The sequence below is a fragment of the Pleurodeles waltl genome, chromosome 2_2, assembly GCF_031143425.1.
Source record: "Pleurodeles waltl isolate 20211129_DDA chromosome 2_2, aPleWal1.hap1.20221129, whole genome shotgun sequence".
NCBI lineage: Eukaryota > Metazoa > Chordata > Amphibia > Caudata > Salamandridae > Pleurodeles > Pleurodeles waltl.
Genome location: NC_090439.1, coordinates 143,828,069 through 143,853,818, shown reverse-complemented (window position 1 = coordinate 143,853,818; position 25,750 = coordinate 143,828,069).

Genomic DNA, 25,750 nt, shown 5'->3' with positions numbered 1-25,750 from the left:
AGAGGATTTTTGGACTACTCCAGCAAGGCACTGAAGGGCTGGGTGAGGGGCAGCAAAGATACTGACTATGATGGGCTTTGCAACTTCATTTATTGGGAGCACATGCTTAGTACTTATTTGCAAAGATGCACTGCCACCTAGGGGAGGGAAAGCTGACTGACCCCAGGAAGCTTGCTGAAGAGACAGATTTCTGGGTCAAAAAGACATCTGGAGGACTCATAAAACAGTGGTCAGGGGTCCCTGCATGAAAAAGAAGGGGAGAAAAACTTGATGGCAAGGAGTTTTCAAAAAGCCCATAAAATAACTCCCAATGGAAAATTGGTAGTCTGCCACAGTATGAACCCAAGAAAAAGTGATTCTTTGGCAAACAGACCAGGAGGTCTGTGCTCAGGGTTACAAATATAAGCACTACAATGGTGACTCCAAATGTCCCAATCATGCACAGCCCCCCACCAGTTAGCAGACACCTGGGTATAAGAGTGTAGCACTCGGGGAGGAGCTGGTCAGAGTTAGCTTTGGAGAACAGATAGAGATCAACCTAGTGTCCCTGGGGGACAAATAAATTGTGCCAAATGCCTATATACCGGCCAATACTTCTGAGAAAAGACAGTGGGTCACCATCAATGGGCAATGTTTGGAGGTTATGAGAGACACAGGAGCCAGGGTGACCACTGGAAAGTGTCAGCTGGTATCCTCAGAGCAGGTCCTCCTAACACATTCCAACAAGTTGTAGTTACAGACAGCCATGAGAGTCATCTACCAGTGGCTCTTGCTTCCTTTGAGTGGTTGAGGGGGGGCCCAGATTCTCTGAAAGTAGCTGTGAGCCTTGCTATGTCTGTAAATTGTCTGTTAGGCAATGGCCTGGAGCATACTATCTGGAGGAGTTATCAGGTTTCCTCTTGGAGATGTTGGGATTTCCTGAGTGGGTCTTTATGACCAAATGGTCCATGGTTGTCAGTAAAGGGAGTCACAGGGACTTGGCACCTGATCAGTGGCCCAGCCAGCAGCCAAGAAGAATAAGACCAAAGGGTTTGGAAACCAGCCTCTGATGTATCTGCAGGCCAAGTTGATGAGTCACCTGAGTAGGACACTCTAAGGGTCAACCAAGGACACTGCTGCTCTAGGTGACTAGCTTGCTGATTGACAAGTTGAGGGTAGGCCCAGAAGGGAAGAATTCTGCATGGCACAGAAAGAGTGACCCACTTCAGTGGCCTTGAGGCATCAAGCTGAGACCTAGACAACCGGTGATCCCTCTGGCAATCACCTTATTTATCAGGAGAATTACCTCCTATGTAGTGAGTCTAAGGTTCCTGGACCTGAGGCAGCAGTGGGCTGGTGGTCCCCCAGTGTCATCGGACCTTCCTACTGGGATTGGGTCATGACATTTCCCTGGCAGGACATCTGGGGCAAGGCAAGCCCTTTGCCAGGTGTGTTGCCCACTTCTAGTGGCCCTGGAAGAAGACAGTCTCAGATGCATTCTGTAGGTACTGTTCCACCTGCCAGGCCAGTGGGATGTCAAGAGAAAAGCTCAAGGCTTCCCTGACTTCATTACCTATCATTGGCACTTACTTTGAGAGGGTGGGCCTTTTGGGGCCTAACCTGGTACTATAAGATGCTTGTTGAGGGATATGGTACAACTGTTGCCCCTTCACTGAGCTGACTTAGAAAAAACATTCCAGAAAGGTGTTCTGAACAGAGGCCTGCCAGAAAGCCTTTGATACCCTCAATGAGGACATATGTACAGCACCCATACTCAAGGCTCCTGACTTTTCCAAGGGGTTCATATTGCCCAAAGATGCTTCAGAGTATGGCATAGGGGCTGTCTGTGTCAAACAAGAAGCGTCTGGACCAACCGGTAGCCTTCATTAGCAGAAGTTTACTTCCACAGGAACAGAGGTGGAATACAATTGAAAGGGGTGCCTTTATTGTGGTGTGGGTACTAACAAAACTGGGACCATACCAGTTTGAGACTCACTTCCAGGTTCAGACAGACGTGAGGTCCCTCAGATGGCTCAGGGAAATGAGGGGTAAAAATCCCAAACTGCTGAGGCGGTCTATCTCCATACCAGGAATTAACTTCACTGTGGAACACTGACCTGGGTCAGACCACATCAATAGTGATGGTCTATACAGGTTCTTCTGCCTTAATGATGAGAACTCCAAAGTGATTGGGTAGTTCTCCCTACTTTTGGCTGAGGGGGACTTGTGTTAGATCCGTCATTCCTAGGGTGATCTTCCCCCAAACCTTTGGCCTCCCTTCTCCATTTGTGCCGATCTCGTTTTGCTGGCCTTGCTAGAGTGCTCACATTGTAACATTGGCTTATCCACAGTTTGAATATTTGATTTATTTGTAAGTCCCTACTGAAGTGGCACTTTTTATGTCCAGGGCCTGAAAATTAAATGCTACTTGTGGTCATGCAGCACTACGTGTGCCACCCACTTAAATAGCACTTTGAACATGTCTCAGGCCCACTATTGCAGCCTGTCAATGCAGTTTTTAAACTGCCATTTGTACCTGGCAAAGTAAACCTTTTAACAAAGCTGGTGATCGTGGGTCACCAGTTCCCAAGGCGCACATCCTTTATGGGGGCCAATGAGAGACCAGCAGCATTGTAGTAATCATTTTTATCTTGTTTTTCTTCATCTTAAACTACTTGACAGCCTGTAAATGAAGTTTTTAAACTGCCATTTCTACCTGGCAATGTAAACCTTTTAACAAAGCTGGAGATCGTGGGTCACCAGTTCCCAAGGCGCACATCCTTTATGGGGGCCAATGAGAGACCAGCAGCATTGTAGTAATCATTTTTATCTTGTTGTTCTTCATTTTAAACTACTTGACAGCCTGTAGATGAGGTTTTTAAACTGCCATTTCTACCTGGCAATGTAAACCTTTTGTCAGACCAAAACCTTTATTTTTACTACACATGTCACCCTAGGGTAGACGCTGGACAGCTCCTGCGGCAGGGTGCAGTGTATTTAAAAGTACATTTTTAGGCTTTAACTGTCCTGGAAGTGAAAACCTCTTACATTTGAGGTATCTTATTACATTTGATTGACTGTAATTTCCAAATGGGAGTAAGTAACCAGTTAATCATATTGTAATGAAAAATCCTAGCTTATGATGAAGTCAGATTTTAAATTACAATTTTGAAAATGCCACTTTTTAGGAAGTTGCCATTTCCTGTTTTATCTCTTCAGTGCCTGTAGCCTGTACCTGGGTCACACAACTGGGTGTAGCCGACAGTTGAGCAATGTGTATTCCACCTAGACCATCACACACAATAGGAAGCTTAGGTGTGCCTGGATAGGCCATCACTAGTAGGATGGGAGGCTGGAGCTAGGTAGAGCCCTACTTACACTTGAATAGGCTGTGTTCTGCCTCCAAACAAAGGGCTGTAAACTCCCTATAGTTGGTCTGGAGCCAGGACAGGAAAGGGAGGATGAATGAGGACTTTAATTGGAAACCTCTAGAAGCTTCTCCCTACTTCAAAGATGCAACTGAGTACATATACTGGACCTCAGACACCAACTTTTCAGTGCACTTCTGGACCCGTGGATACTCCGCCGGGAAGAAGTAATGCTGTGCTGCTGAAGGACTGCCACTCTGCTAGACAGCTGCCTTGCTGAACTACTGACTTGCTTGACTGCTGCAATGCTGTGCTGACCTGCTGCTTGCTGCCCTCTTGCCTGGATAAGAAGTACTGCACCTGCATCTCTTGAACCAGAACACCAGAGTGACTCCAAGGACTAAGGAGATGGCCTCCTTACCTGAGCCTCAGGGACAGAAGGTTTCATAAACCTTGCCCCAGCACCTGGACTTTGCCACCTGTGAGTCTACCCTGCCAAACGGTCCCTCCCCAGGCCTAATCTTGGAAGTGGGCCTAAGTTGCTCTACTACCCTCTGTGGATTCAGTGGAACTAATGCATCTCCTCTGCTATGTGGTGCAACCCTGAGCAGAACTGATGCATTGCCAATGCTGCGTGGATCTGAACCACCACAGAACCACATTGCAGCCCATTGCTGCATCAGAACTGCCACTGCGCAATGCATCCTCCGTGCAGTCCCTCACATCCTTCCTCAATGGCAGCCTTGATGACGATGCTGGACTCCTCGGAACCGATGCATCACTCCAACTGTGTGACACATGCTTGACTCCAGACTTTGCATCATAAAACCTCATCAAGGGGATCTTCGCTTACGATGCAGCAGGATCTCGCACCACAGTTTTGATGCAATGCTTCGGCAGCATGATGCATCCTAGATGTGGCTCTGCGCAATGGTCCACAAACCAGCACTTAAGGTACTCTATTCAGTGGCCCTCACTGAGTAACTGTAGCCTGCCATTTTTCCCTTGTGGTCAGCCTGAACGTGTGACTTTGTCCCGGTCCAGAGCAACCAGATATTCACAGGTGATGATTTACTCCCTTTGGTGATATTTTTACTCACATCTTTAAAATTAAATGTCTCCACTCATACTGATTGAATTTTTGTCATGTTAGTCTTATTATATTTATTATAATATTCTATTTTTCTAAACTGCTATGGGATCCTTTTTGTGGTGTGTTTCCACTGTGTTACTGTTTTAAGTGTTGCACAGATACTTTACACATTGCATCTGAGCTAAATCTGTCTGCTCTGTGACAAGCTACCCAGGGATTGAGCTCAGGTCAATTTAGGGTCAATGTGTGACTTCACACTGGGAAGAATTGTGGTCACTGCTTGAGAAGTGTTCCACCCCCCTTAATCAACAATCCAATTTTTTACAAACGGCTTTTGATTAATATATATTTCTTTGAATGCATCATCTTAGGAGGACAATCATTTATTTGCTCCCTAACGTCCAGAAGGATATCACAAAACCTCCTAGATGGCCAGCTTTTTTTGTGAACACCTCACAATATGTACTTGTTTTGAAGGACTGTGAGAAAAACTTACCATCTGTTGTACAAGATACTGGTGACCTCCTGGTAAGGGTATTCAATACCCTATTGGAGGAAGAGTATCTCCTAATGTCAATGGACATGACCTCACTATATATTACTATTAGACATGACGATGGGTTACAAGTTATGAAACATGTTTTGAGTGAAAGACCACTTGTATTGTTAAAACATACCTAAATGTTGATCAAGATGAATAACTGGTGCCTAGAATATAATTACTTCTTATTTGACAACGTGGTACATTAATCGTTTCTGGGCACAGCTATGGGCAACTGATTCATACCAAGCTAGGCAAATTTGCATGTGGGCTAGTGAGAGGAGCAAGTATTCCAAGTCTGTAATGGAGATGATTGGAATGAGCATGTCACAGTGTAAGGCAGGCATAGAAACAACCTTTTTGTGACATGGAAGGGGTTAAAAGAGATTGCTCAGTAATGTGTTGCAACAATTAATTGTAATGAGCAGAGTATGCAATTTACTAGCTCCATGACCAAAACTGAAGTTATGTTCCTAGATCAAATAGGATATTAGAAAACTAGAGGTAAAACTATTTAGGAAACCATCAACAGGCAATACTGTCTTGCATGCAAGCAGTTTCAAGCCTAGACGTTTGATATTTAATATACAATAAAGGAAAGTTTTATGTCTGTGAAGAAACTGCAGTGAAAAAATATATTTGAAAAGGCACAATTGGAAATGCCTTCAAGGTTCCTAGAAAGAGGATACACAGAGCAGAGCAGTCAGTGCAGGGAGCATTTTAAAGTGAAAATGAGAACTAGAGAAGCTGTGTTGTTCAGTCCGCATCTATAACAAATAACAGCACAGAGGAAAGAGTTATAAGGAAAATAACGAACAAATACGGGCCTTTGGTGAAGGATGAGCCAATTGTGGGTGTCCTGGTTCTACCAAAACCTGGGGCCATTTGCAGAAGAACAAGATATACACCTGATGCGCTACTGAGGAGTATCCCAGAAATGAACACTACTTGAAAATTAGTTGGAGCAAAGGCAAAGATTAGGAAAATATAGCAAATGTAAGCCAAGCCAAAACAGAGTAAACAGTACTCAGTTTAGCACACCATTCAATAAAACCCTGCAAAAATTAGAAGCGCATACAACAGCAAAATGGAATATGCAGTCCATGTACTGTCATGCCCATGTTGGCTCCGAAATATAAGCAGTGCAATTTATAAGGTTCACAAATTAGTCTTTACCATGTTAGGGCATTAAAATTTAAAGATAGGTCATACACCGGGGCACACCACTGCCATGCAAAGGCTGGCGGAAAGGGGACTTGTAATCCCCATGGCAGTGCTGCAAGCAGCGGTGCCTTGGTGGATTACAACCATCGAGAGAGCAAAGGCTGTCGACTGGCAGTCACCTGGAGGTGTCGGTGGTCTGACCGTGGCACTTTCAGGTCACGATCTGCACGCTTCTTACCGCTGTTATCTGCCAGTCTCGGGGCACCACCTGGTATCTTGCTTGTTCTGGATTGGCCAAGGTAAGGGCGACCCTTTCCAGTAGCCACAATGCTTCTCACAGTATAACACCTAGCAGTCCGTATCCACCAGAAGCAGTCCCAGAGGAAAAAAACAAAAATTGGGGGGAAAAAACTCTGATCACAGGAACTCCTGAAAAGAGGCAAAAGGAACAAATAAAAAAAACACAAGAAAATTCAGGAACAAGAAAACTGTGAGCATAACAGGAGGGGTTCATTTCGTAGGACACAGGAGTGAGGAGCTCCAAGGAAGTGTTTGCAACGCAAGGAACAGAGGTCCTTCTGTGCTTATATACTAACAAACAGGAAGTGACATGCAGGAAGAGCTAAGACACCATCTTGGATTGGGAAAAGCCACATACAGGTGAAAGGAAAAAATAGCCATGATAGAAAAGGTGGTGAGCAATGCATGCAGGGAAGGAAAAACAGACTCCTGTGAAGAAGAAGATACGGCCCAGGAAGGAGAAAAAAGAAAAGAAGAAAAAAGAAGTCCAAAAAGCAAGTGAGTAAACTATGGGGGTCGTTAAAGAGGAGCGTGACCCAGAAATGAAAAAAGGGCCTCCAGACCACGCGGCTGCCCAAAAAGCAGATTGCGACCCAAAAAGCAGCCCGCGGCAGAATCGGCTGCCCGAGACGCGTACTGCCGATCTGACCGTGGTCCGCGAGGGGGACACCGCTGGTCTCTGCGGTGTCACAGTAGATCCCCCACAAAACCCAGGCTTGTCCGGAAAGTGCGGAAAAAATGTGCCGACCAGGTGGAGAGCATGGACAGAGGAAACATCCTCCCAAGAACAATCACTAATGGGATATCCCTTCCAGTGAACCAGGAACTGAAGGCGATTCCAAAAAATACGGGAATCACAAATCTCCAGTACCTCATACTTAGGATGGCCATCCACCAAAAGAGGAGGTGGAGAATGGGCCTGTCTGTGGTAGGGACCAGGAACGAATGGTTGGAGTTTAGGCACGTGAAAAACAGGATGAACTTTCTAGGCCTGTGGTAGACGAAGTTGAACAGAGACTGGATTCAAATACATTAAAAACTCTGAAATGTCCATATTAACGGGTCTTGAACTTATTTTGGGATAAGCGAAAGGGCAGAAACTTTGGAGAAAGCCTTACTTTATCCCCAGGCTGGTAAGATGGTGCAGGACTACGTCGAGTATCAGCTACTTTCTTCATATAGCATTTTGTAGGTAAGGGATTGGTTAGTATCAGGTCCTGTTCATGACGGAGACTTCGAGCAAATGAGGTAACTGCTGGAAAAGAGGAGTGTGCACGGCTGACATTAGGAAAAGTTTTATGATGGAAACCATAAATACAAAAAAAGGTGTGGATTTAGTTGCACTGTGGACTGTATTATTATCGGAAAACTCGGCCAATGGTAGATACGAGGACCAATTGCTTTGAGTTGCATTACAAAAACAGCGTAGATATTGTTGTAGTCCGTGATTTAGGCGTTCGTTTGGCCATTGGTTTGAATGGAATCCAGATTATAGAGCCACATCTATGCGTAAAAAAATTACAAAAATCTCTCAAAAAATGAGATACATATTGGGGTTCCTCAATCAGAAATGGTTATTTGAGGAAGGCTATGTAATTGGAATATATCCGGCAGAAAGATTTGACTCATATCCTTAGCGGTGGGTAATTTCTTTAACTCCTCTGCTGCCAGGCCTTTTCCCCCTCAGGCCATTTGGGGCATTTTGTGCTCCGACCCTCTTAATTTTTTGCCCACATAAGCTACCCACACCAAATTTGTGTCCTTTTTTTTCCAACATCCTAGGGATTCTAGAGGTACCCAGAGTTTGTGGGTTCCCCTGAAGGAGACCAAAACATTAGCCAAATTAGAGCAAATATGATTTTTTTTTTTAAGGGAAAAAAGGTCTGCAGAAGAAGGCTTGTAGATTTTCCCCTGAAAATGGCAACAACAAAGGGTTTATGGTGCAAAAATCACCAGCTTCCCAGCTTTCAGGAACAGGCAGACTTGAATCAGAAAACCCAACTTTTCAACACAATTTTGGCATTTTACTTGGACATTCCCCATTTTTATCATGTTTTGTGCTTTCAGCCTCCTTTCAGTTAGTGACAGAAATGGGTGTGAAACTAATGTTGGATCCCAGAAAGCTAAACATTTCTGAAAAGTAGATAAGATTCTGAATTCAGCAATGAGTATTTTGTGTAGATCCTAAAAGGGTTTCTTACAGAAAATAACAGCTGAAACAAAACAAATATTGAAATTGAGGTAAAAAAACAGCCATTTTTTTCCACGTTTTACTCTGTAACTTTTTCCTGCGATGTCAGATTTTTTAAAGGAATATACGTTACATCTTCTGGACTCTTCTGGTTGAGGGGATCTATAGGGCTTGTAGGTTCATCAAGAAGCCTAGGTCCCCAGAGCCAATAAATGAGCTGCACCTTGCAATGGGTTTTCATTCTTTTCCGGGTACACAGCAATTCATTTGCTGAAGTATAAAGAGTGAAAAATAGGTATCAAGAAAAACTTTGTATTTCCAAAATGGACACAAGATAAGGTGTTGAGAAGCAGTGGTTATTCGCACATCTCTGAATTCCGGGGTGCCCATACTAGCATGTGAATTGCAGGGCATTTCTCAAATGGATGTCTTTTTTACACACTATCTTACATTTGGAAGGAAAAATGTAGAGAAAGACAAGGGGCAATAACATTTGTTTTGCTATTCTGTGTCCCCCCAAGTTTCCCGATAAAAATGCTACCTCACTTGCATGGGTAGGCCTAAATCTCGCGACAGGAAACGCAACATGGACACATCACATTTTTACTTTGAAATCTGATGTGTTTTTTGCAAAGTGCCTAGCTGTACGTTTTGGCCTCTTGCCCGTCCGGCACCTAGGGAAACTTCCCAAACTTGCACATTTTTCAAAACTAGACACCTCGGGGAATCCAAGATGACGTGACTTGTGGGGCTCTCACCAGGTTCTGTTACTCCGTTGCAAACCTCAAAAGTTGGCTAAAAAAAAAACATTTCCTCACATTTCAGTGACAGAAAGTTCTGGAATCTGAGAGAAGCCACACATTTCCTTCCACCCAGCTTTCCCCCAAGTCTCCTGATAAAAATGATACCTCATTTGCATGGGTAGGCCTAGTGCCCCAAAACACAATGTGGACACATCACATTTTCCCAAAGAAAACAGAGGTGTTCTTCGCAAAGTGCCTACCTGTGGATTTTGGCCTCTAGCTCAGCTGGCACCTAGGTAAACGTACCAAACCTGTGCATTTTGGAAAACTAGAGACCTTGGGGAATACAAGAATAGGTGACATGTGGGGCTCTCACTAGGTTTTGTTACCTAGAATCCTTTGCAAATCTCAAGATGTGGCTAAAAAAACACATTTTGCTCACATCTCAGTGACAGAAAGTTCTGGAATCTGAGAGGAGCCACAAATTTCCTTCCACCCAGTATTCCCACAAGTCTCCTGATACAAATGATACCTCACTTGTGTAGGTAGGCCTAGTGCCCGCAACAGGAAATTCCCCAAAACACAACGTGGACACCACAGTTCCCCCCCCCAAAAAAAAGAGGTGTTTTTTGCAAAGGGCCTACCTGTGGATTTGGACCTCTAGTTCAGCTGCACTTAGGGAAACCTACCAAACCTGTGCATTTATGAAAACTAATCACTTAGGGGAATCCAGAATAGGGTGACTTGTGGGGCTATGACCAGGTTCTGTTACCCAGAATCCTTTGTAAACCTCCAAATTTGGGTTAAAAAAATACATTATCCTCACATTTCAGTGACAGAAAGTTCTGGAATCTGAGAGGAGCCACACATTTCCTTCCACCCAGCATTCCCCCAAGTCTCCTGATAAAAATGATACCTCACTTGTGTGGGTAGGCCTAGTGCCTGCGACAGGAAATGCCCCAAAACACAATGTGGACACATCACATTTTCCCAAAGAAAACAGAGGTGTTTTTTGCAAAGTGCCTACCTGTGGATTTTGGCCGCTAGCTCAGCTGGCACTTAGGGAAACCTACCAAACCTGTGCATTTTAGAAAACTAGAGACCTTGGGGAATACAAGAATAGGTGACATGTGGGGCTCTCACTAGGTTTTGTTACCTAGAATCCTTTGCAAATCTCAAGATGTGGCTAAAAAAACACATTTTGCTCACATCTCAGTGACAGAAAGTTCTGGAATCTGAGAGGAGCCACAAATTTCCTTCCACCCAGTATTCCCACAAGTCTCCTGATTCAAATGATACCTCACTTGTGTAGGTAGGCCTAGTGCCCGCAACAGGAAATTCCCCAAAACACAACGTGGACACCACATTTCCCCCCCCCAAAAAAAAGAGGTGTTTTTTGCAAAGGGCCTACCTGTGGATTTGGACCTCTAGTTCAGCTGCACTTAGGGAAACCTACCAAACCTGTGCATTTATGAAAACTAATCACTTAGAGGAATCCAGAATAGGGTGACTTGTGGGGCTATGACCAGGTTCTGTTACCCAGAATCCTTTGTAAACCTCCAAATTTGGGTTAAAAAATACATTATCCTCACATTTCAGTGACAGAAAGTTCTGGAATCTGAGAGGAGCCACACATTTCCTTCCACCCAGCATTCCCCCAAGTCTCCTGATAAAAATGATACCTCACTTGTGTGGGTAGGCCTAGTGCCTGCGACAGGAAATGCCCCAAAACACAATGTGGACACATCACATTTTCCCAAAGAAAACAGAGGTGTTTTTTGCAAAGTGCCTACCTGTGGATTTTGGCCGCTAGCTCAGCTGGCACTTAGGGAAACCTACCAAACCTGTGCATTTTAGAAAACTAGACACTTAGGGGAATCCAAGATGGGGTGACTTGTGGGGCTACCACCAGGTTTTGATACCCAGAATCCTTTGCAAACCTCAAAATATGGCTCAAAAAACACCTTTTTCTCACATTTCAGTGACAGAAAGTTCTGAAATCTGAGAGGAGGCACAAATTTCCTTCAACCCAGTATTCCTATATGTCTCCCGATAAAAATGATACCTCACTTGCGTGGTTAGGCCTAGTGCCAGCGACAGGAAATGCCCCAAAACACAACATGGACACATCATATTTTCCCAAAGAAAACAGGTGTTTTTTGCAAAGTGCCTAGCTGTAGATTTTGGTCTCTTGCTCAGCCGGCACCTAGGGAAACCTACCAAACCTGTACATTTTTGAAAACTAGTCACCTAGGAGAATCCAAGATGAGGTGACTTGTGGGGCTCCCATCAGGTTCTGTTACCCAGAATCCTTTGCAAACTTCAAAATATGTCTAAAAAAAAACATTTTCCTCACATTTCAGTGACATAAAGTTCTGGAATCTGAGAGGAGCCACAAATTTCCTTCCACCCAGTGTTCCCACAAGTCTCCTGATACAAACGATACCTCACTTGTGTAGGTAGGCCTAGTGCCCGCGACAGGAAATTCCCCAAAACACAACGTGGACACCACATTTTCCCAAAGAAAACAGAGGTGTTTTTTGCAAAGTGCCTACATGTGGATTTTGACCTCTAGTTCAGCCGGCACTTAGGGAAACCTACCAAACCTGTGCATTTATGAAAACTAGTCACTTAGGGGAATCCAGAATAGGGTGACTTGTGGGGCTATGACCAGGTTCTGTTACTCAGAATCCTTTGCAAACCTCAAAATATGGCTAAAAACACACCTTTTCCTCAAATTTCAGTGACAGAAAGTTCTGGAATCTGACAGGAGGCACACATTTCCTTCAACCCAGTATTCCTATATGTCTCCCGATAAAAATGATACCTCACTTGCGTGGTTAGGCCTAGTGCCAGCGACAGGAAATGCCCCAAAACACAACATGGACACATCATATTTTCCCAAAGAAAACAGGTGTTTTTTGCAAAGTGCCTAGCTGTAGATTTTGGTCTCTTGCTCATCCGGCACCTAGGGAAACCTACCAAACCTGTACATTTTTTAAAACTAGTCACCTAGGGGAATCCAAGATGAGGTGACTTGTGGGGCTCCCATCAGGTTCTGTTACCCAGAATCCTTGGCAAACTTCAAAATATGTCTAAAAAGGACCTTTTCCTCACATTTCAGTGACATAAAGTTCTGGAATCTGAGAGGAGCCACAAATTTTCTTCCACCCAGTGTTCCCACAAGTCTCCTGATACAAACAATACCTCACTTGTGTAGGTAGGCCTGGTGCCCGCGACAGGAAATACCCCAAAACACAACGTGGACACCACATTTTCCCAAAGAAAACAGAGGTGTTTTTTGCAAAGTGCCTACATGTGGATTTTGACCTCTAGTTCAGCCGGCACTTAGGGAAACCTACCAAACCTGTGCATTTATGAAAACTAGTCACTTACAGGAATCCAGAATAGAGTGACTTGTGGGGCTATGACCAGGGTCTGTTACCCAGAATCCTTTGCAAACCTCAGAATTTGGGCTAAAAAATACATTATCCTCACATTTCAGTGACAGAAAGTTCTGGAATCTCAGAGGAGCCACAAATGTCCTTTAACCCAGCGTTCCCATGAGTCTCCCAATAAAAATGATACCTCACTTGCGTGGGTAGGCCTAGTGCCAGCGACAGGAAATACCCCAAAACACAACATGGACACATCACATTTTCCTAAAGAAAACAGAGGTGTTTTTTGCAAAGTTCCTAGCTGTAGATTTTGGCCTCTTGCTCAGCCGGCACCTAGGGAAACCTACCAAACCTGTACGTTTTTGAAAACTAGTCACCTAGGGTAAACCAAGATGAGGTGACTTGTGGGGCTCCCTCCAGGTTCTGTTACCCATAATCCTTTGCAAACTTCAAAATATGGCTAAATAAAACCTTTCCTCACATTTCAGTGACAGAAAGTTCTGGAATCTGAGAGGAGCCACAAATTTTCTTCCACCCAGTATTCCCACAAGTCTCCTGATACAAATGATACCTCACTGGTGTAGGTAGGCCTAGTGCCCGCAACAGGAAATTCCCCAAAACACAACGTGGACACCACATTTCCCCCCCCCCAAAAAAAAGAGGTGTTTTTTGCAAAGGGCCTACCTGTGGATTTGGACCTCTAGTTCAGCCGCACTTAGGGAAACATACCAAACCTGTGCATTTATGAAAACTAATCACTTAGGGGAATCCAGAATAGGGTGACTTGTGGGGCTATGACCAGGTTCTGTTACCCAGAATCCTTTGCAAACCTCAAAATATGGCTAAAAACACACCTTTTCCTCACATTTCAGTGACAGAAAGTTCTGGAATCTGAGAGGAGCCACAAATTTCCTTCCACCCAGCATTCCCTCAAGCCTCCCAATAAAAATGGTACCTCATTTGTGTGGGTAGGCTTAGTAACCCTGACAGGAAATGCCCCAAAACACAACGTGGACACATCACATTTTCCCAAAGAAAACAGAGGTGTTTTTTGCAAAGTGCCTACCTGTGGATTGCGGCCTCTAGCTCAGCCGGCACTTAGGGAAACCTACCAAACCTGTGCATTTTTTAGAACTAGACACCAAGGGGAATCCATGATGGGGTGACTTGTGTGGCTCCCATCAGGTTCTGTTACCCAGAATCCTCTGCAAACCTCAACATTTGGCAAAAAAAACACTTTTTCCTCTCATTTTGGTGACGGAAAGTTCTGGAATTTTAGAGGAGCCTTAAATTTCCTTCCACCCAGCGTTCCCCCAAGTCTCCCGATAAAAATGGTACCTCACTTGTGTGGCTAGGCCTTGTGCCCGCGACAGAAAATGCCCCAAAACACTATCTGGACACATCAAAATTATCAAAATCAAAACTACCTGTTTTTGCTGGGCGGGCACCTGAGTTTTTGATCCTGGGCTCAGCAGCCATCTAGGGAAACCTACCAAACCCAAACATTTCTGAAAACTAGACACCCGAGGGAGTCCAGGGAGGTTTGACTTGCGTGCATCCCCCAATGTTTTCTTACCCAGAATCCTCAGCAAACCTCACATTTAGCTAAAAAAATCACATTTTTCCCACCTTTCTGTGTTGGATCACCACACTGGGATACATTTCCTATCACCAACATTCCCCTCAGTCTCCTGGTACAAATGACACCTCACTTGTGTAGGTGGGCCAAGTGCCTTTGACAGGGAAGAACCAAAAACATGTCAATATTGAGGGGGAACCAAAGCAGGTCCAAAAGGGCAGTTTGAAAAAAATCTTTTTTAGGCTGACAAGTGCAGCAGAATTTTTATCGCTATAGATGAGACAATGGTGGGTGGTAGGAATTTTATGGATTTCTGCAGATTCCGGAAGGTCCTGTCACAAAAATGTGGGATAAATGTGTGATTTCCAGAAAAGTTGAAGGTTTGCAGGGCATTGTGAGTAAGGAAATGGTGAGGGGTGCATGTGAAGCACACCACCCTGGAATCAACCAAATGTTTAGTTTTCAGATGTATCTAGGTCTTGTGGATTTTTCTACATGGCAGCATCCCAAAGTAAAAAAAGTACAGCCCTCACCATTCCAAGTGGGACGATTCTGAGAGTTACTAAGCTCTCATGGTTCAAATGTAAAACCAAATCCTAAAATAATCAAATGTCCTGTTGCTTGCCATGGGATAAGATGCTTTAGTGTGCAGGGGAGAGCTGAAAGACTGTTACCCCCTTCAGATCGGGTGGGGGCATAACCATGCCTATACTGGTTGGTAGCCACCACCCCACTATTTTTTATTTTATTCCCTGGCATATAGTATTCTTTCTGTCCCACCGGGGTGTGGATCAGTGATAATTGCCCAATGGGAAGAACAACTTGGGCCCCATTTATTTGGGGTGGGGGTATGGCCATACCCTCAACATCTTATTTTGAAAAACAAATCTTCCCTGGTGTCTGGTGGGCTTTCAGCCCCCCTTGGGGGCAGATGGGCCTTCCAAAAATAGGCCAATCTGCCCCCAAGGAGGGCAAATATGGCCAACAGTAATGTGCCCCCATGGGGAGCGACCCCTGCCCAAGGGGCTGCCCCCCCAAACAAAACACACACATACACACACTCCAATCCATGGTGTCTAGAGGCTTCAGATTGCACTAACAAAAATAGGCCGATGGCCTAAATACAATTTGCCCCCCAGGAGAGCAACCCATGTCTAAGGGGTTGCTCCCCTTACATAAAAACATGAAGTAAATAATAAAATATATATCCCTGGTGTCTAGAGGTTTCTGTCCCACCTGGGGGGGGCAGATCCACCTAATTATATTAAGCCGATCTACCTCTAGAGGGGCAGAAAAGGCCTAAAAATATTTTGTCTCCCATGGGGAGCGGCCCTTGCCAAAGGGGCCACTCCCCTTATGCGTTAGTATAAAAAAAATACAAATTCCCTGGTGTCTTGTGGGCAGAAATGGCCTAAAAATAATTTGGCCCCCAGGGAGTGACCCTTGCCTAAGGGGTCGCTCCCCACATATAAAAAAATAAACAAACACAATTATCCCTGGTGTCTAGGGGTTTTCTGCCCCCAGGGGAGGCAGAAATCTCCTAAAAATAATTTGGTCCCCTGGGGAGCGACCCTTGCCCAAGGGGCCGCTCCCCTTATGCACAAGTATGATAAAAATAAATAATCCCTGGTGTCTAGTGGTTTCTGCCCCCGCGGGGGCAGATCGGCCTAATTATATTGGGGGAATGGTGATAATCAGGTCCCTGTTGAAGCTGTAAGTTCTTCTTCACACTCTACAGGGGGCCCTAAGCTCCCTACTGATGTGGCAGCACAAGATATTACTGAACGCCCAGCTCCTATGAAACAGGGCCATCGACTGAGGAGACAAGGTGGTACCATTATATGGTTGAGGTGCCCAAATTACCCACTGGTTCATTGGAAACTCGTGATTCCCTGATAAATATGGTCATTTACTGGTTACGTGTTCAGCGCAGTTGCCTTTCAGTCATCCATGCTGACATTCTTGAGGTGGGCAGACATAGTCATCTTGGCTCAAACTTTGACTTTATCTCAATTTGCTTTGTAGATAGGTGTTTGGTGGGTAAACGTATGGATTTTGGATTACGTAGTGGCCATCTTAGGGATTTGAGAGGGGTTGGCATTAGACTTGTTCCATACGCACCTGTAGCCGGTCCATCCTTATTACCAGATGGCTTAGTCTCCAATCAAAAGTGTGTTTTAGCTCCAGCAGCAAAATCCTATCACATACCTTCAGCCACTGATTGACTATATACTGACCCACATTTAATAGTGCCTCTGGAGATCATATTGGGAGCGCCTTATAAGGATATACATTGTTGGGAATCCCTGCATCTTGGGTCTAGAGATAAGGCAATTTCCTCAGAATTATCTATTGTATCCTGAAATTTAGCAGGGCTTGATAGGAAATTGGGAGACCCTGAATGGGTCAATTATATTAATAATCAGGATATTTGCCTTTTCCAGGAGACTTGGGCTGAGGACCAAGTATATATAGATGGGTTCCAATCATATTGTACTGAGGCTCAACCAGCAGCGAGGGGTTTAGGTTGTGCTAAGGGGGGGTCTCTTGGTACTGCTAAATAAAAGACTACAGTGTGCCCACTCTATGCTAAAAATTGATTCCCCTGATTTAATGGGGGTACAAATTACTTTTGATCGAGACTTTAAGATTATTTTAATTAATGTTTACGCTCGATCTGTTTCACTGGTAATAGGGACTCAGATCTTGGTGCAGCTGTTTGAGTTTCTGGATACTCTACACCCTCTGACAAATCTAGTGATTGCTGGCGACATGAACTGTACTTTCGAACCTTCCTGTCTAAATACTGATCTAATGGATGAAGAAGATGAATTGTGTGGTATTCCACAACTAACGGACAAACAATTGTGTATTCACTCTTGTGTTGCTTCCCATCTGATATTCCTATGTCTTAAATACGGTCTTAGGGCTTGCAATGGCCGAACTCCATCTGATCTGGGGATTACACCGACTTTTAAACGTGGCTTGTCCACCAGAGTTATTGATTACATCTTAGTTGACATCAGGCTATGGCTCTCTTTAAAAGACATGAGGGTGGACCAACGCCAAGACAGTGACCACAATCTCCTGCTTCTTTCCATGTATAATGATGTATTTAGGAGATCACAACATGGCAATCGTACCGCAGTTCCAACACCATTGTTGGACAATAGTTCCTTTCGGGTCTGTTGGCCTAAAGTGCTGTCTAACCCCTTTTTGATAGAAGGGATTTATCAGGTGTTTATTGATGCAATGGTTGTATATGAGGAATATAAAACTACTGATATTCCTATTCTCAGAATTCATGGTGATATATTGAAGAAACTCCAGACTCTTTTCTATAAAAAGACCAGTATTAAGCATTCCGACTGTAATCCCAAATCCAACATTTGGTTTAACAAGGACTGCTCCAAGGCAAAACTAGTGTTAAAAACAGCTATTGCAGCATGTTCCCAGGGGGCAATACAATCTGCTAGATTCACCTATAATAAGACCATATTGCAAGCAAAGAAAAGCTGGGAAGATTCAGTTTAGCATAACCTGCTCAATGCTATTAAAACCAATGATATTTTGGAAGTTACTATCTAATAGACAAAGAGAGGGTAAGAGCACAGAACTCAGTAATCATATTCCCCCCGGGAGCAACCCTTGCCTAAGGGATCGCTCCCCACACATAACAAAATAAAAATGAACAAAATGTTTTTTCCTGGTGTCTAGTGGTTTTCTGCCCCCCGCCCCTTGCAGGGCAGAAATGGACTAAAAATCATTTGGCCCCTTGAGGAGCGGCCCTTGCCCAAGAGGCCGCTCCCCCGATTGAAACTTACAAAAAAAAATCCCTGATGTCTAGTGGGCATTTCTGCTGCCCGATCGCAATTTCAATTTCTTGTTTCTCCCGCCCCACCTTCAGGTCGGAATAGAAAAAAGTAAAGTTTCTGGGAAACGTGCTTCCGGCGCGATCTGAGGTGACCTCTGATGAGGTCAGCGCTTGATTTGCGCGCTGATGTCATTAGACGTCACTGAGGGAGTGGGGGTTGTCCAGGTGGAAGTGGAAGCGATTCCCCTTCCATTCTCGACTGGGGTGTGTAGGAGGGAGGCCCACGGGGGAGCACTAGTGCCCCCCCCCCATGGGCCGGGTGCAGGATGAGCCGGTCTCGTCCCAGGCACACAGGAACCGTGTGCCTGGACAAGACCAGCTCTCCACAGGCACCCTGGCGGTTAAGGCTGTAAAATGATCCATTTTGGTAAATAAGACAACAGTAACCATTATGACCTGATGATCTGCAGCAGATGGCAACGAACATGTAAAATCTTTGGACAACGTGTGCCACGGAACGGATGGCACAGGCAAGGGCATCAATAAACCTGCTGGCTTAGTTCAAGGTATCTTAGTTTGGCCACAGATTGGGCATGAACTTACATATGTTTCAACATCAGACTTTAACGTTGGCCAACAAAAGGAATGAAGGAGCAGTTTTCTGTGTGTTCTTTATTCCACGGTGTCCAGCAATAGGGGAATCGTGACACATTTGCAAGGATTCTGTTTGCACTTTCTTAGTAGGCATAAACAAGGTGTCTTGATGATAGTAGTATTCCTGATTTTTATGTAAGTGGGGACTTGCAGTGTTCAATTCTTCAAGAAATAAATTCTGATACTCTGTCTTCATGCGGTCAGGAAATGAATGAGCGACTCCAAAGATTTGGCATGGTTCTATAATGTGTAGAGAAGAATTAATTGTGCTTTCCGGATATCAGCGGTATAAAGTATCTGCCACAACATTTTGGGATCCTAGTATGTATGTAAGTACAAAATTGTACTGACTGAAAAAGAATGCCCATCGGGCTTTACAACTGTTTCAACATTGAAAGCTGCTGAGGCATTGAAGATTGCAATGATCAGTTCTGACTTCAAAAGGCTCCTTAGAACCCATTAGAAAATGCCTCCATTCTTTGTAGGCAGCTTTTAAAGCAAGTAATTCCCTTTCCAACACAGAATAGTTTTGTTCTACATCTGACAGCACATGGGATATATAAAGGATAGGATGTTCCAAGCCATCCTCATCTTGTTTTTGTAGTAACATGGCTCCAATGGCTCTACCAGATGTGTCAGAGACCGCTTTTAATATCTTATTAGTGTCAGGATGACATAATATTGGGCCTTGTGTAAAGGCACGCTTAAGATTCTGAAAATACTTTTCTGCTTCTTCTGTCCAAATGAAACCCTTCTTTAGGTTTTCTTTCTTGATGGTCTGGGTTATATGACCTTGTTATTGGGCAAAGTCTTTTATAAATTGTCTATAAAAATTGGATAACCCTAGAAAACATTGTGTCACCTTAGTAGAAGCAGGAGAAGGCCAGTCAAGAATGGCTTGTACCTTTTCTGGGTCCATGGCGATGCCGGCTTGATTAATATGGAAACCAAGATATTGAACCTCAGCCTTGTTGAACTCATGCTTTTCAGGCTCACAGTACAGATTGTTTTGTCAAATTCTTTCTAAAACCTGAAGAACATGCTTAGTATGTTGTTTGGGGCAACGGGAATAGGCCAGAATGTCATCTAGATATATTACCATGCTTTGGTTCAAAAGATCATAGAATACCGACTCCATAAATCTTTGAAATATGGAAGGTGCATTGGTCAGACCAAAAGGCATAACATGGTATTCAAAACGGCCCAACAGAGCACAGAAAGCGGTCTTCAATTCATGACCTTCCTTAATTCATAAACGATGATAGGCACCCTACAGATTCAGCTTGGTGAATATCTTAGCTCCTTGGACTGCTTCTAAAACATCCTTAATAAGGTGTAGGGGATACCTATACTTGATGGTGATCTTATTCAACTCTCAAAAATCAATACAGGGGCATAGATCTATAGTCTTCTTTGGTGCAAAGAAAAGAGGAGCCCTGGCAGGTGACAAAGAGGGAACAATCAAACCCCTCTGTATGTTTTCATCTATGTATTCCTTAAGTACCTTCTTTTCCTGCTCAGGCAATCAATACATTCTTCCAAATAGAACCACTTCCCCAGGTATCAAAGGAATAGTACAGTCATATTCCCAATGAGGAGGCAAAACATGTTTTATAGGTTTCTGGAACACATCTGAGTATTCTTGATAGCAGCTGGGTACTTCTTAAATCATGATAATGGTACAACTTGCTTCTTTGGAGGTTATGATGGAACCTTTAGGGGGCCAGTAGGAGTCTGTTGAACAACAATGTAGTTGACAAAATTGGGACGAAAGTGATATAGTCCGTGTCTCCCAATTAATATATGGATTATGTCATGTTAGCCAAGAACTACCCAGAATCATAGTATGGTTAGGAGAAGATATCAAGTCAAAAGTAATGTATTCTTTATGTCTTCCGAATTGCAAGCAAAGGGTAGGAGTGGTAACAACCACTGGTCCAGAGGATAGAGGAGAGCCATCCCCTGTTTGGACATGTTCTAGAATCTCTTTAGGAACATGAGGTATTCATTTTTCTTTAGCCCATTTCTCATCTAAGAAAATCCCAAGAGCTCCACAATCCAATAACGCAAATACTAGTTCTTCCTGATTATTGGGGCACTGTAGGATTAATGATAAGATAAAGAGAGCTGTGGTATCTTCTTTTGAAGAGCAGATAGAAGGTATCTCAATGCCTCCTGTCCCCATCCTTCTCACAGGGGACAGGAGATGGTGTTTCCCGAATGTCTGATAGGACGAATAGGACACATTCGAATGAGGTGACCACACTGACACAATAAAGATACAGGCCCTTACGTCGTCTGTTTTCTCACTCTCATTCAGAGAAAGGTCCACGGACAGTATCTATTTGCATGGGTTCTTCTTCCATAGAGGCTGGTTTCTCTAATCGGTTTTCATCAGGGCGACGTACGGAGGGGCGCATTGCTCCTGGCTGGGACTGCAACCTGGTCTTTTGTTTCTCCAATCTACGTTCTCGTAAACGGTATTCTATATTTAGTGCCAGATCCATCAGTTCTTTCAATGATCTGTCTGGGTAGAATGAACCAGTTCATTCTTTATTTCATCTCGTAGTCCTCGACGGAAGAAGGTTACAAAGGTGTGTTCAACCCAAGTGGTCTCAGCCGCTATTTGTTTGAAACGGTTATGTAAGTCAGGACATCCTGATTACCTTGCTGCATATCACATAAAGCTTCTTCCGCAGCGGCCTCCTACCCAGGTCATTCACACATCTGTTTAAAGGCTTGAAGAAAAGCTGAATAGTTGGACAATAAAGAGTCATTGGCAGCTAACAAGGGAGTCACCCAAGCTAGGGCTGGGCCAGACAGGGCGCTGATCAAATAACCAACGTTAGTCTTATCCTGGGAAAACTGAGAGGGTCTAAATGAAAAATATACCATTAAGGAATCTAGCAATTCGTTTAACTTGTTCAGATCTCCAGAATAACATGGTGTTGAGGTGGAGACAGTCAGTATATCAATGGAAACCAGAGCTTGCCTCAGTACTATATTTTTGGGATTCAGTTGTTGTAACTCCTGGGCCTGTTGTTGTACGGTATGAAGCATGGACTGTGCCCTTTCCACAACGTCTTCAGGAGGTCCATCCATGGTTCCAGTGCAACGCAGAATCTTTTGGTGTGGCAATCTGTCACGATCTGCATGCTTCTTACCGCTGCCTGCAAAATCTGCCAGTCTCGGGGCACCACCTGGTTTCTTTCTTGTTCTGGTTGGGCCAAGGTAAGGGCGACCCTTCCCAGTAGTCATGGTGCTGCTGACAGTATAACGTCTAGCAGGCTGTAACCTCCAGAAGGAGTCCCAGAGGAAAAAACCCAATATTGTGGAAAAAATCTCTGATCACACGAACTCCTGAAAAGATGTAAAAGGGAAATTGAAAAAACACATGAAAATCAGGAACAAGGAAACTGTGAGCAAAAAGAGAGGGGTCAAATTCACAGGTCACGGGAGTGAGGAGCACCACTAGGACGGAAGTGTTTGAAATGCAAGGAACAGAGGACCTTCTGTGCTTCTATACTGACCAACAGGTTGTGACATGCAGGAAGAGCTAAGACACCATCTTGGATTGGGAAACGCCTCATACAGGTGAATGGAAAAGTAGCCAGGTGGTGATCATTGCATGAAAGGAAGGAAACACAGACTCCTGAGAAGAAAAAGATATGGCCAAGGAAGAAGAAAAACAAAAAAGAAAAGAAGAAAAAAGAAATCCAAAAAGCAGGTGAGTAAACTAGGGGGCTCGTGAAAGAGAGCAGCGTGACACAGAATCCAAAAAAGGACCTCCAGACCACCCCACTGCCCAAAAAGAAGGTTGCAGCCCAAAAAGCAGCCGACTGCCGATCCAACGGCAGCCCGTGAGGGGGACGCTGCTGGTCTCTGCTGTGTCACACTGTCGCAATGTCACGATCGGAATGCCACTATGGTAGCAGTCCGACCACCACCGCGACCCTGGCTGTCTGCTGACCGCCAGGGTCATTATGAGGCCCTATGTTCCTAGTATGTAATTTTACTTAGCCAAACACAAGTGCCCTGGTTGAGAATAGGGAAATACAGTAAAAGTGAATATGGCCATTGACTCTGACTCCTTTCTTTATTGTTAGGTGGTCTAGCCAAATTAGCATCATGCATATAATTGAATTAGTAAGGGCAAATTAGAAGAAAAGGAGAAGTAAGGTCAAATGAATTCCACATGGTCACCAAGCCACTGGGGCAGATCATCAGTAGAAATGGGTAACCAACTAAGGTATGATCAATTTAATTTTACCCTGGTATTTCATATATTAGGGTGTTATTTTTATGTACTGAAGTTTAGAATCATGATAATAAATCATAAGCCCACTGAGGCATGATGGTGGATAGTTTTATGCAAGAGGCAGGATCCCTTTTTGACTTTGATTCTATACCTTACGATATAAACTGTAAAATGTATGTGAACTGAATAATTGCACAAAAAGTGGGTGCAATGAATTAACACAAAGATGTATTGTTTATATATAGAATGGTGGAAAAGGGCATGGTGAAATGCAAATGTTAAGTATTTCTTCTATGTTTACATGGGGAAACAGCATGTGAACACTTTAAAAATGACGATGACAATGGCATCCCTCTTTTGTGAGGAAGGCTGTGTGAAGGCCAAAACGCTTTATTTCGGTGTCTCAATAAAACATTGTTAATTGTAATTGCCTTTGTGTGCTGGTGTCTGGTTTTGTTGGAGGTGACTGGAGCACGTGGATTCATTTATTTGTAATAGATTTTTATATAGTCTACATTACATCAATCACACATAGTTTGATTAGATTTCTGCCCTGATAACATTATATGGCTCAAACACATATGTTGGTTGAATGTTTTAAGTGTGAATATCTAGGATTAAATACATCTGACAGGTATAACACTGAAAGTGCCTCCGTTGTGAAATTATACAATCAAATATGAAGGACCATGTCCAATCAGAGACGAAAGTGTATCCAAATTCATTTCTTTCTACCATAAAATAAAAGAGTAACACTAGGCTAGCATTCCATTGGTCAAAGTGATCCAGCTCTGGATTCCCAGACAATTTTGCAGATGACTGCAAGAGGGTAGAACACCTTGTTTTGAAAACCTGTGGTTGTGATGTCCACCTGCTTGAAAGTATGAGCTGGTGACTATAAAAGCACATATTTTGAAGGGCAGGGATTCAATTTCATTCACCTGATGAAATACAATGTTGTATTTTTGTATGTCTTGTTTTACCACATTACCAATGCTTTGATCATATTGCATGGTGAAACGTTTTCAGTGAAGTTGAACTTCTGCTAGTGCTTTATGCATTATGAGGAGTGTTGCAGGACCACAGAAGTCCATAGACACTATGTCAAATCAAGGTCTGGAGAAGTTCTCTATCAACTGATGCATCCTGCCACCAGCACAAATGAGTCATGAAGTAAAGAGGACCTGCTCGCCTCCCAGTTGGATGCAAAAATTGCAGCCACCACAGCAGGACTTCTGGTACTTGGGACCATGATCAAGAACACATACTTTTGGGAAATACTTCACATCCACCTTCACCTATTACCATTCAGAGAAACAAATGCTGGTGGACTCCACAGAGTGTTGGCATTGTGTGGTGTGAGGCTCCATGTGGGTGGAGAACACAGTACATGATTGCATTTCGATGATAGGTTTTGGCAGAATTTTTAATTCCGCCAACAGAATTGGAGGAATTCAGTAATTCTGCGTTACTCATGTAATGCGGAATTACTAATAAATTCCTCAGCTCCACTGGGGGACTTAAACATCAGCACTGAAGTGAATAAAATCTCGTACTTAAGACAGCACATGCCTTTTAAGGATGAGCTTGCTCCACACATGGCTGCTTGTGCTGATCTCTCTTGCTGCTCGTCCATAGCAGGCAGTGGATGGGGGGGCCACACAACATGGCCAGTTACCAGCTGTGCCCCAAACCGGGTAACCACTTCACCAGGCCTGGCAACAGGGCATAGTTGGCCCGAACATCTTCACCCATGGGAGGAAAACATTGAGCCTGGTGAAGTAACTACCCCCTGATACATACATGCCAGCATTTGGGAACACCCCAGAAAGACAGATTCTGTGGGAGGGAGAGTGTTTTGTTTGTCACTTGCCATATTGAAGTAATTGCCTAGTTATTTAAATACTGCTTCATACATGCAGCTTTTTTTTAAAAAATTATAATTTTTGGCATGTGCAGTGCACATGGGAAACTCAGTAAATAGCTCAGGTAAAGACAGTCAGGCTTAGGACCCCTGTGTGCTGGAGCTAAGACGTTGACGAGTCACAGGTATGGCAATAAACATGTCTACGGGGAGAACGTAAATATTTTGGTGCAAGATGACTTTGATGATGTAGCTATTGTTGTTGCAATGGCAAAGTATTTTGTAGACCTGAGAAATTCAAAATATTTTCAGAAGCCCTGAAAAAATAGTGTTTGCTTGTGGGATTTGTTGTGCATATTACAAGAAAGAGAAGGTAGCTGACTGATTTATGGCATTCATGAAAACAAAACACACTAAGTTCTGACAGAGAATTTCTCATCTTATTTTTACAGAAAGATTTCTTAGAATAGTTTCCATGTAAATGTTATGTGTCTGAGCTGTAATTAAGGAGAACATGAAGAAAAAAGTCTACAGGCCTCCTGCCTTTCCGCCTCCCCTTAAGCAAACAGTCTAGCACTGCGACTGTGAGGGCAATTCAAACACACAGCTTCTGCCTTCCTCCTTTTTGTAATTCTTCAATTAGGAGAACTGTGATTGGCTCATATTCCAACTGTGCAGGCTCAGAGGAACAATACTAACTTTCAGACCATGCCTAGTCTTAGACCCACAACAACATCTGTTTGAACACACTCAACAGAAGGGTTACTACTCCAGTATGGATATTGTTGGAAAGTGGATTATTGG